This window comes from Belonocnema kinseyi, chromosome 5 (genome assembly GCF_010883055.1).
Source record: "Belonocnema kinseyi isolate 2016_QV_RU_SX_M_011 chromosome 5, B_treatae_v1, whole genome shotgun sequence".
Classification (NCBI taxonomy): domain Eukaryota; kingdom Metazoa; phylum Arthropoda; class Insecta; order Hymenoptera; family Cynipidae; genus Belonocnema; species Belonocnema kinseyi.
Genome location: NC_046661.1, coordinates 128,452,414 through 128,461,960, shown reverse-complemented (window position 1 = coordinate 128,461,960; position 9,547 = coordinate 128,452,414). Strand labels below are relative to the sequence as shown.

General features: G+C 29.7%; 1 protein-coding gene across 1 annotated transcript in view; it reads left to right on the top strand.

Moving 5' to 3' along the window:
- Positions 1–3,560: 3,560 nt before the first annotated feature.
- LOC117173396 overlaps positions 3,561–9,547 on the top strand; it is a 9,207-nt gene continuing 3,220 nt past the window's right edge. Inside the window, exons 1-2 of the mRNA XM_033361936.1 lie at positions 3,561–3,667; positions 4,757–4,873. The gene's annotated coding sequence lies outside the window, so the exon portion shown is untranslated. The remainder of the gene's footprint in view (positions 3,668–4,756; positions 4,874–9,547) is intronic.

The following is a 9,547-nucleotide window of genomic DNA, read 5'->3' as shown; positions in this document are numbered from 1 at the left end:
AGAGAGAAGCCTGCGCGCGCAACATCGCCTTCTTCTTCTACACACCGACGAGCGGCGAGTCAGTGTTGAAATGTATACTTTTTCCATAATGTGAGCACTGGTGGGAAGCCATCTGAAACTGGCAATAGAAACATTACCGTAAGTGATTCGCACATTACAGGGATATCTTAGATTTGAGTGCGCAGTTGTCCTCTTCCTATACATGGAAAAGTGTGCGAGTGAGAAAGTTTGTTAAATTGACGTAAGTTAGAGGTTGTGTTCTTTTGTTGATCATCATACGAAAAATACACAGAATAAATATATAAACAGTATTTTCGGTGCTTGCTTAAAATGGAGAGCGCAAATTACGTGATTTTCAGTAAAATCATTTACACCGTAAAGAATTAAAATTTCTTGCCACATTTGCAACTGCGTCTCTTTTATATAGGAAAATAAGATCAAAAAATAAAGGTTAAATTTCTAAATCATTTCTATTAAAATTAAATGTCAGTTAGGTAAAACAATAAAATATATTAGACTTTTATTGTACTTACATTGAAGGCTTTAAAAAAAAGGAAGTGTATTTGCCTTCTTTGGCGTATAACTTCGTCCACAACCCGGAACTTGACACCTCATGGCTTAGAACACATTTCTGACACTTGCATCAAAACAAACAGAACCTCTCAACTCACGTCAATTTGACAAACTTTCTCACTCGCACACTTTTCCATGTATAGGAAGAGGACAACTGCGCACCTGCGCACTCAAATATAAGATCTTCCTATAATGTGCGTATCACTTACGGTAAAGTTTCTATTGTCAAGTGGGGGAACGGAGTTAGGTCTCCTTATTATACCTTCGTGGCTGATTCTAACATTAACTGACACTCTGTCGGTAACGTCGAAATCTAAAAGTGTGTTTTTCAAAGATGTCCAACGATTATTTTTACACTCTAAAACGTACAAGAAGACAATAAAGATTATTAATGATTGTGATCTTCATCCTTATCTTAAATTTCTTTAAACATTTTGAAAATCCTTAAAATCTTTGAATTTTTGAAATCCCTTGAAACCTTTTTGAATAATTTTTCAATTTATCGCTTGAGATTCTTTAAAGTAACTAAAACGTATTGAAATATTTTTAAATCCTTTAAAAAATGTTAATCCCGTCAAGTACCTAGTAATTCCTTAAAATCATTTAAACTCTTCGAAATCCTGTAAGATTTCTTAATAATATTTAAACTCCTCGACTTTTTCATTGAAATTCCTTTAACTTCTTTACAATCATTTAAAATCTTATGAAATTTCTCAAAATTAACAAAGATTCATTCAAATCCCTTGAAATCTTTAAATTTTTCTTAAAATTCTTTAAATCTCTTGAAAAATTTTAAAATCTTTGATTTTTAAAAAATATATTAAAATCTATTTGAATAACTTTTTGGATGAGAGTCGCGCTCCGTGAAAAAGGCCCGCGAATCAGAGAGTGAGTAGGGGCGATTTCATACATACATCCATCGCGATGAAGCGAGTCGCTCTCTGATTCACAGAGCACGACTCTCATTGGGCGGGCGCTTTGTCGTTTGGGCTTTTCGTCACAGATCCAACTTTTCAATGACTTGCTTGTCATTCTTTAAAATCACTAAAACTGTCTTAAAATAAAATAAAATCTCTTGCAAAACCCTAAATCTTATTGGATTCTTTAAAAAATCTTCGAAATTTCTTGAAAATAATTCAGTTTTTATTTCGTTAAAATTTTCTGTTGAAAGAATTAATATTTTCAAGCGAAAAAATTTTTAACAAATTAGATCAATATGAAGGACAATATTGAATGTTTAATTAAAATGATGCATTTTTAATACAAAGATAAGTTGCTACACAGAGAGAAACTTCAAGAGATTAAATCACAGAAGCGCGTGATATTAGACCTAGAATTTTTACGTGATTTAAAGTCTCGAACTCTGTGATCTGAAAGCGTAGAATTCAAGACCTGAGGGCAAAGCGGCGTGGCCTAATATCTGAAACCTCGAGACCTATGCTTCAAAAGCAAAGGTTCCGAGATGTTGGCTCTCTCGCCAAAGCGCAAGAAAATCAAGGAGTAGTGCCGTGAATTAATGTTCCGAAATTTCTCTCCGTGTAGGTGAGTTTTCAACAAAGAAGATGATTTTTTTCCCAGCAAAATACATGAATTTTTGTCTTAAAAAGATCAATTTTGAACCAAAAATAGAATAGTGAAGAAAACTGATTTTTAAGGAAAAAAACTACTTTTCTACTAATGTGCATGTTGCATGAATTGAGATAAACAAATTTTTACAAACTTTAAACACTGAATAACATCACAGAAAAAGAAAATTTGGTTCAGGTTTCTAATACCTGGAAGAGAGATTTCTAGTTTACGTTTATTTGGTCTCATTCAAATACTCCATCCAATGGAAATGCTCTCGAACAATCAACTTATCTAGAAAGAGACATAGCTACCTCTCCAATGTCAATTTTAAAAAATCTTTATCTTAAAAGATCTTTCTCTAATTCTTATTAAAATTTGAAAATCAATATCTGTCATAAGCTCATTTTAGTTGTCTTTAAAGCATTATCGGTACATTTCTATATATCTAATACATCAATTATATTTTTCCGTCCACTCTGCCCAATACTCCCAATTTTGGGAACTTTTTGAACTGGGCTTTCGTCTCGCCGTTGACACCCTGATTAGTTACTGTTGGCGACCTGATTTTGAAAAGTATGCGTATTCATATTGAAAATTTATCATAAATAATAATTGGGAAATGTATCACAAGTAATTTCTGAATCCTAAACTAATATTTTAGAGTGACAGATAAAAAAAATTGAGATTTTAATGAAAAACACGTCATAAATTCTAATTTTAGAGAATGAAAGAATTTTTTTTATCATGATTAATCTCGTCTCTCTCTATTTTTTAAATTAAATTTTTTTGATTCCTGACAATGTGACATCAAATAAAATCACTAAACTTACCAAAAAAGAATGAAGCATATTGTTTAAAAATTTTTTTTAAATGTATGTTCATAACGTTTTTTGCAATAAAATCGCATTATTTTTCATCTGTTACTCCAAAATTTTACTTTAGGATTAAAAAATTATCTTTGATGCAATTCCCAATCATTATGTGTCATAAATATTGAATTTTAATACTTATATAATTTAAAAGACGCGCGCTATAGTCACTAATCGAGATGCCGGCGTGACGCAAACGCAGTACAAAAATTTTCCAAAATTGGGAGATAGGACCAGTGCTCGTAACGAGTGCCCCGAACTTTTCTACGCCTGCGTTGCGCTTTATTTAGACTGTATGCACTTAATACATTGCTATTTTTGATCAAGATTCGTTAATATCGGTCTAATAAATATTTATATAAGTTAAAATGACATTATTTATAACAAACAATAAAAATGTTATATTTTAGCATTTCAAATTGCGCGCGAACAGCATCGAATCAGAGACCGGGCGCGACGCTTGCGTAGAAGAATTCGGGGCACTCGTTATGAGCACTAGATTTGACCACTGAATCTGCCCCCTCGCCAACAGGAAGTTTTAGTCTCAATCATTCTCGTTCCACATTGCAGTTCGTTCGGTTCGTTTTATTTAGTCTGTTGCGAATATTCGTGAAATATAGGGAGCACTATCGCAACGGGTTTGCGATTTAAATTTTGTAAGTGAATAAGATCATATATTTGTTAAATTCTTTCTAGTAGAGTTAGTATCATTTATTTGATATCAACTTTTGTGGCCGCGTTAGTGTGAAAACAGGTGGATCATTTTTTGCAATGGAAAAATATTCTGGACTCGTTTATTTTTCAAGATACCACTTTCTCTTTTTTTCGGTTTCAAAAGCTTTATTAGTGCTTTTCTTATTTCAAATAAAGTAATGAAGACCCCTAACTCTTCGATTGATGAAATTTGTCTGAGAATTACATTCTCTTTCGTAGTCTAGCATCACAAATGTCGATTTTCGGCTGGTCGGCAATTCCCACTGGCATTCGGGGATTCCCAGTTACTTCAATGTCGGTGTAAAGTTTCTTGAAAGATTGGCAACGTGAAATATTTCGGTTGGTTGGGGAAATCCAAGATATGGATATTTTTGTATTTGGTATTTAGTATTTGGATATTTTTTATTCAATTAAATTGCTTTTAAAATATAAAGAATATCCAACTACGCAGTTCTGACATGATCTGGAAATAACTATGTATTTCAAGTTGTGACGTCACTGGGCAAGATGTCTGCATGCCGAGGGTCAAGCAAAAGAACAATTACATCTAACTTTGTTAATGGTCGCAACAATATTATATATATATATATATAAATTAAAAATTATTCATTTAGCTGTGCAAGTTTTTAACTAATATCAATGAATCTTGATACAATTTTTAAGAAATGTGGGTGTTTCAATTTTTCAAGATGATGCTACTGGTTTAAAATTCATTAACAATATGATTTTTTTATAAATTAAAATAGAAATATTGTTCAATCCCGAGAAGATCATTTAAGCATATTTGTAATTACTTCGAAATATTAAAAAGTGTAATGAAACATCACTTCGCAAATGACATCAATATCATTTTCAATTGCAATTTGTGAATAAACTTTTTTAATATTGATAAACAAATTATTACTTGAAGACTGTTAAGATTATTTTAACTTTTGCCAACAGCAACAATTTGTCAATTTTTTAAGCAAATTTCAACAATGAATACGGCACTTACTCTCAAGTTTTCAATAATATTTATGCATTTTTTTCAGTTTTACTTCTCTGATCACTCAGTATAACATAAAAATATTAATGGTCCAAGATAGTCCAATCAGCGTATTCTGACTGACCACTGGAGCAGAGGAGAGCACATTTCACCAAAACCGAATGTATGTAATGAAATTAATTCAAAGCTTTAATATAATTACATTCTCATCAGAGAACAGTTAGCATATCTAAAGAGTTATCATATTTAAATATGATATGCAAAATTTCCGAAAACTACATTTTTGAAAATGATTGTGTTAAAAAAGTGATAGTCTTAACTTTTTTATAACTGAAAAAATACTTATCAATAAAATTTCAAAAATTTTATCTGATATGCGGCTGATCTCGAAATTCAAAATGAAGTATACTGAAAAATAGTTCCATTGAATTTTCATAAATAAATTAGGCATTTTTATAAACAAAGAGAGATTGCTAAAAAAGGACATAATTTTTTCACTTTTTTTGTGGAGAAATGGATAGGTGTTGAATAATGAATTTTTAACTGAAGCCTTTACATACTTCAAGCGTGCGTGCTACCGCGCGTACCATATATGACAACTATTCATAAACATCTATTCATTTCTGCACTTGAAATTTTTGCAGTATATTCTGGAATGACCACAATATCCACAAAAAAGTGAAAAAATGAGGTCTTTTTTTGCAATCTTCATTTGTTTATAAAAATGCCTCATTTATTTATGGAAATGCAATGAAGCCATTTTTTAGTATAGTTCATTTCAAAGTTTGGGATCAACTGCATATTGGGTAAACTGTTTAAAATTTTGTTAATAAATACTTTCTAAGTTATAAAAAAGTTAAGTCCATCGCTTTTTTTAATACGGTAAATTTCAACAATTTATTTCTCGGAAATTTCGCATATTATATTGAAATAAAAAAAAACTATTGAAAACTTCAGTCATGATTTAAAAGAACGAGTTATTAGCTTAACGTTAAGCGGATCGAACCACACGTGAAAATAAAAGTAAATCCAGTTTGGACCTGTAACATGATTTAGGCATTTAGGGCTTACTTACGGTTCTCAAAAATGTAAAATGAAAGTTAATTTTGCGTGGGCGGATAACTCAAATTGCATTTTAGAGGAAAATGTTGAACCGGAAAATGAAAGATGACAAAATTTGTTATTATTTTGGGAATTGCATGGTTACTAGTGTGATATCTTTTTTTAATCAATTGAAAAATAATTTTTTCATCACTATTTATAAAAAATGTGGTTATAACCACTTTCAAGTTTCAATTTCACATTTTTTCTTTCTAAAAATTAAAATGTTATTCACGGAATTCAGATATTAGCACAGGTTTCGGATAGATTTATAAAATTTCACAAAGACTTGATTGATTTTCTAATTATTCCACAAATTTCTGAAATATTACCAAATATTTAAAAAATATAATTAAATATTTCGAAAAGATTTTATTTCCCACAGATGTTGCAAAGATTGCAGTGATTTCCCAAAGGTATAAAATATTTAGTAAGGATTTCATATAGGTTTCAATAATTTCACAGAGACTTCAATGATTTCACATAGATTGAAATAATTTTAGAAATATTTTACAAAGATTTCCAAAGATTAGAGAAAGATTCCACAAAGATTTCAATGATTTCCCAAATATTTCCGTAATTTCGCAAATATTCCAAAATATTTCTAAAAAATATTTCAGAAAGATTACAATTATTTTCCAAAGGTTTCAAATATTTCGCAAAGAATACGGATAGATTGAAAATATTTCACAAAGACTTCAAATATTTTACAAAGATTTTGGGTCTTTTTTTTGGTAAAAATTGATACATTCCGATGATTTTAATCATTCGATTTCAGAGGGGGCAAACGAATAACATTACTCAGTGATAATTTATGTTTTTTGCGTTTAAAATTCGTCTTCTGTGGTGAGATTAAGGATTGTTTTTTAGTACATGAATTAAAATAATATTCAACTGGAATCTCTACCGTAACAGTTATAGTTGAGGATTTATACTTACTAATTTATTTGATCATTTGTTACAGGCCTGGCCTGATTTATGAGATAGAAGTTTTCTCTATTTTATATTTTTTTTCTTTTCATTAGACAAATACTCGTAATAATAAGCATGAAAAATTTTACAAATAAATAAGTTTGATAAATTTTAACCATAAATTAAAATAGTGTTCACGAAATAAAGCACGGTAAGTTTGGAAAATATGATTGGGGCTGTTTAAAATTTTGATTTAAACACGAAATATACCCCAACAATGCCTACAAAGTAAAAAAGTAAACTTTCAATTGCCTATTGCTGAATCATATTTCATTGCAAATCAGAAAAAATCGGTGACCTATACTTACACGTACTCGATGTAAGAGCAGAAAATTAAACAAAGTTTTGTCTTGTCATTCTTTGCAATTATATATTTAGAAGAAAAAAAGTAATTTGGGGACTTAATCGAGGCCCTGTTAGTAGTGCAATTTTTAATTTAAAAAGTAAAGTAATTTGTTGAAATTTCAGTCTTTTACGATAAAAAAACATTGTGCACTCTAAAATCTATCTGAAATGTTTGTGAAAGAATTTTTTCGCGTGTCTACGTGCACCAAGCACCGCCGGTACAGTGGTAAAGATCCTGGCTGGTGACCACGCTGCCGTTAGTTTAATTCTTCTTTTCAAATTTTTTATTTGTATTGTAAACAAGTGAAATAATAATTTGTAATGCTTTCCCGACGATCTAATTTTTTGTTAAAAGTATTGACCGGAAAACAAACATCATGTAGATACTTTTCAACCCGTATAGAAAAAAAATGAGATAAAACCAGTGTTAACATTTCTTTATAAATTATAAATTTAACCAGTTACCCAGAAAAACATTTCAGAATTATCAGATTTGGAAATTAGCTCTCTGCAAATTTAGTTATAAATTTCAAGCTTATCAAGTCGCCTAACAATGATTCTGGATATTGCAGAATTTTCCAATTTGATAATTATTCCAATATTACAAAATTATCGAATATTGACATTTCATTAGAAATGATAAATTGATCAAGTTACCCAGAAATAAATTCAAAAACTCTTAAATTTCAAAATTGTGCCCTCTACAACTTCATTTATCAATTTCAAGCTTATCAAGTCTCTTTAACATTACTCTGGGTATTGCAGAATTTTCCAAATTGGTCATTATTTTAATCCTATCATAAAAAAGAGTTTGCGCGTATATCGAAACAAAATTTAAGGAATTCAACTTAGATTAAAATCCACATTAAAAACCCATTTAACGTACAATAATCAAATTGATGTAAACCCTTGTTTAAAAAAAAAAACAAGAAGCCAACGACCAAATTTGGACCACAACGAACAAACAAAAACCAAAAAATCCTATTGTAATCTGAAAAATTTGAAAAAATACAAAATAATTTTCGGACAAAAATAAAAAAGAGGAAAGAAAAATTAGAAGGCAGCCAACCACATCCCCTTTCTTATCTTTTGCTTTCTTTCGTCTTTTTTATTTTTATTATTATCAGATTGCAATAAAATAACATTAAAAATAAAAGTATATAAATAAAATTGCATTACCAAAGTTTCGGTACTCGTACAGTACCCTTATCAGGCAAGAAAAATTTAATAGGTAGAAATTGACAGCCCCCACGAACAGGTGCTCTCTCTTTGATACCTGAGAATTCGATTCTCAGGTTCCGATTAAGTTATCGTAAGTTAAAATTAAAGTACTGCAAGCACGAAAAGAAGAGGTTCCAGACTACAAAATTTAATTATACTTTTAAAAAACGTAAGATTATTATAGATGGTATCAGTTTTGAGGAAAAGGTTTTTTTTTATGAAAAAAATGGTTTTGACCAGAAACATTTTGATTAACAATTTTAATTTCTTGAAAAAAATGTTGTCTATAAAACTTCTTATCAAATTAGAAAAAGTTCTTTCGAAAAAAGATTGCCTACAACTTGACCTTTTCGAATGTTTCCAAAGACAACCAGGTGTCACTTAAACAATGGAAATCATCAGGACATGACCTATAATTTACGATTTATTAACATTTTGCTGTAAACAATTTCAATTTTCTATCAATTCCATTACTTTCTGAAAAATTCGAGAATGTGGTTATAGATGATATTTTAACACAAAAATTGAGCTATTATTTATTAGATCGTGGTATTTTTTTAGGTTAAGAAGCAATATAGACAGAATATGCATTTAATTAATTGTTATTATGAATAATTAATTTCGACCTAACGGTCATTTCTATACGTTGAAATATCATTGTTTATAATAAAAAGGAAAAATAAGATTGTTTAGCACTTTAAACTTCGCGCGGATAGCAACCAATTAAATGCCGAATGCGACGCATGCGCAGTTAAATAAGTAGCTCTTGTTGGAATCCCTACACATTTTGCATTTTGATTTTACTACTTGATTCTGAAATTCATATTATGAAAATTTGTTCCTAATGTATTTCCGTAATGAATTTATTATTTAATACAGAATCGAAGTTTCAATTACAGAATCGATTTATCCCATATTTTATTCTCAAAATCTAAAAACATTACAATTTTGTGCATACTGCAATCAATTTTTTGTCAACGGATTGGCTAATTCTAGCTCTACATAAAATTGAAAAACCTTGAGTTTCTAAATAATAGTTTAAAACAAAATTATTTGTTAAATTTCATCATATAATAATATTTGACTCATCTAATGGTAAATATACCAGGTGTATACATATGAAACCGGTATTTTTTCAAGAAAAAAACACATTTATTTCAAGAGAATGATAACAAATATTTTATTCAAAGTATGCGCC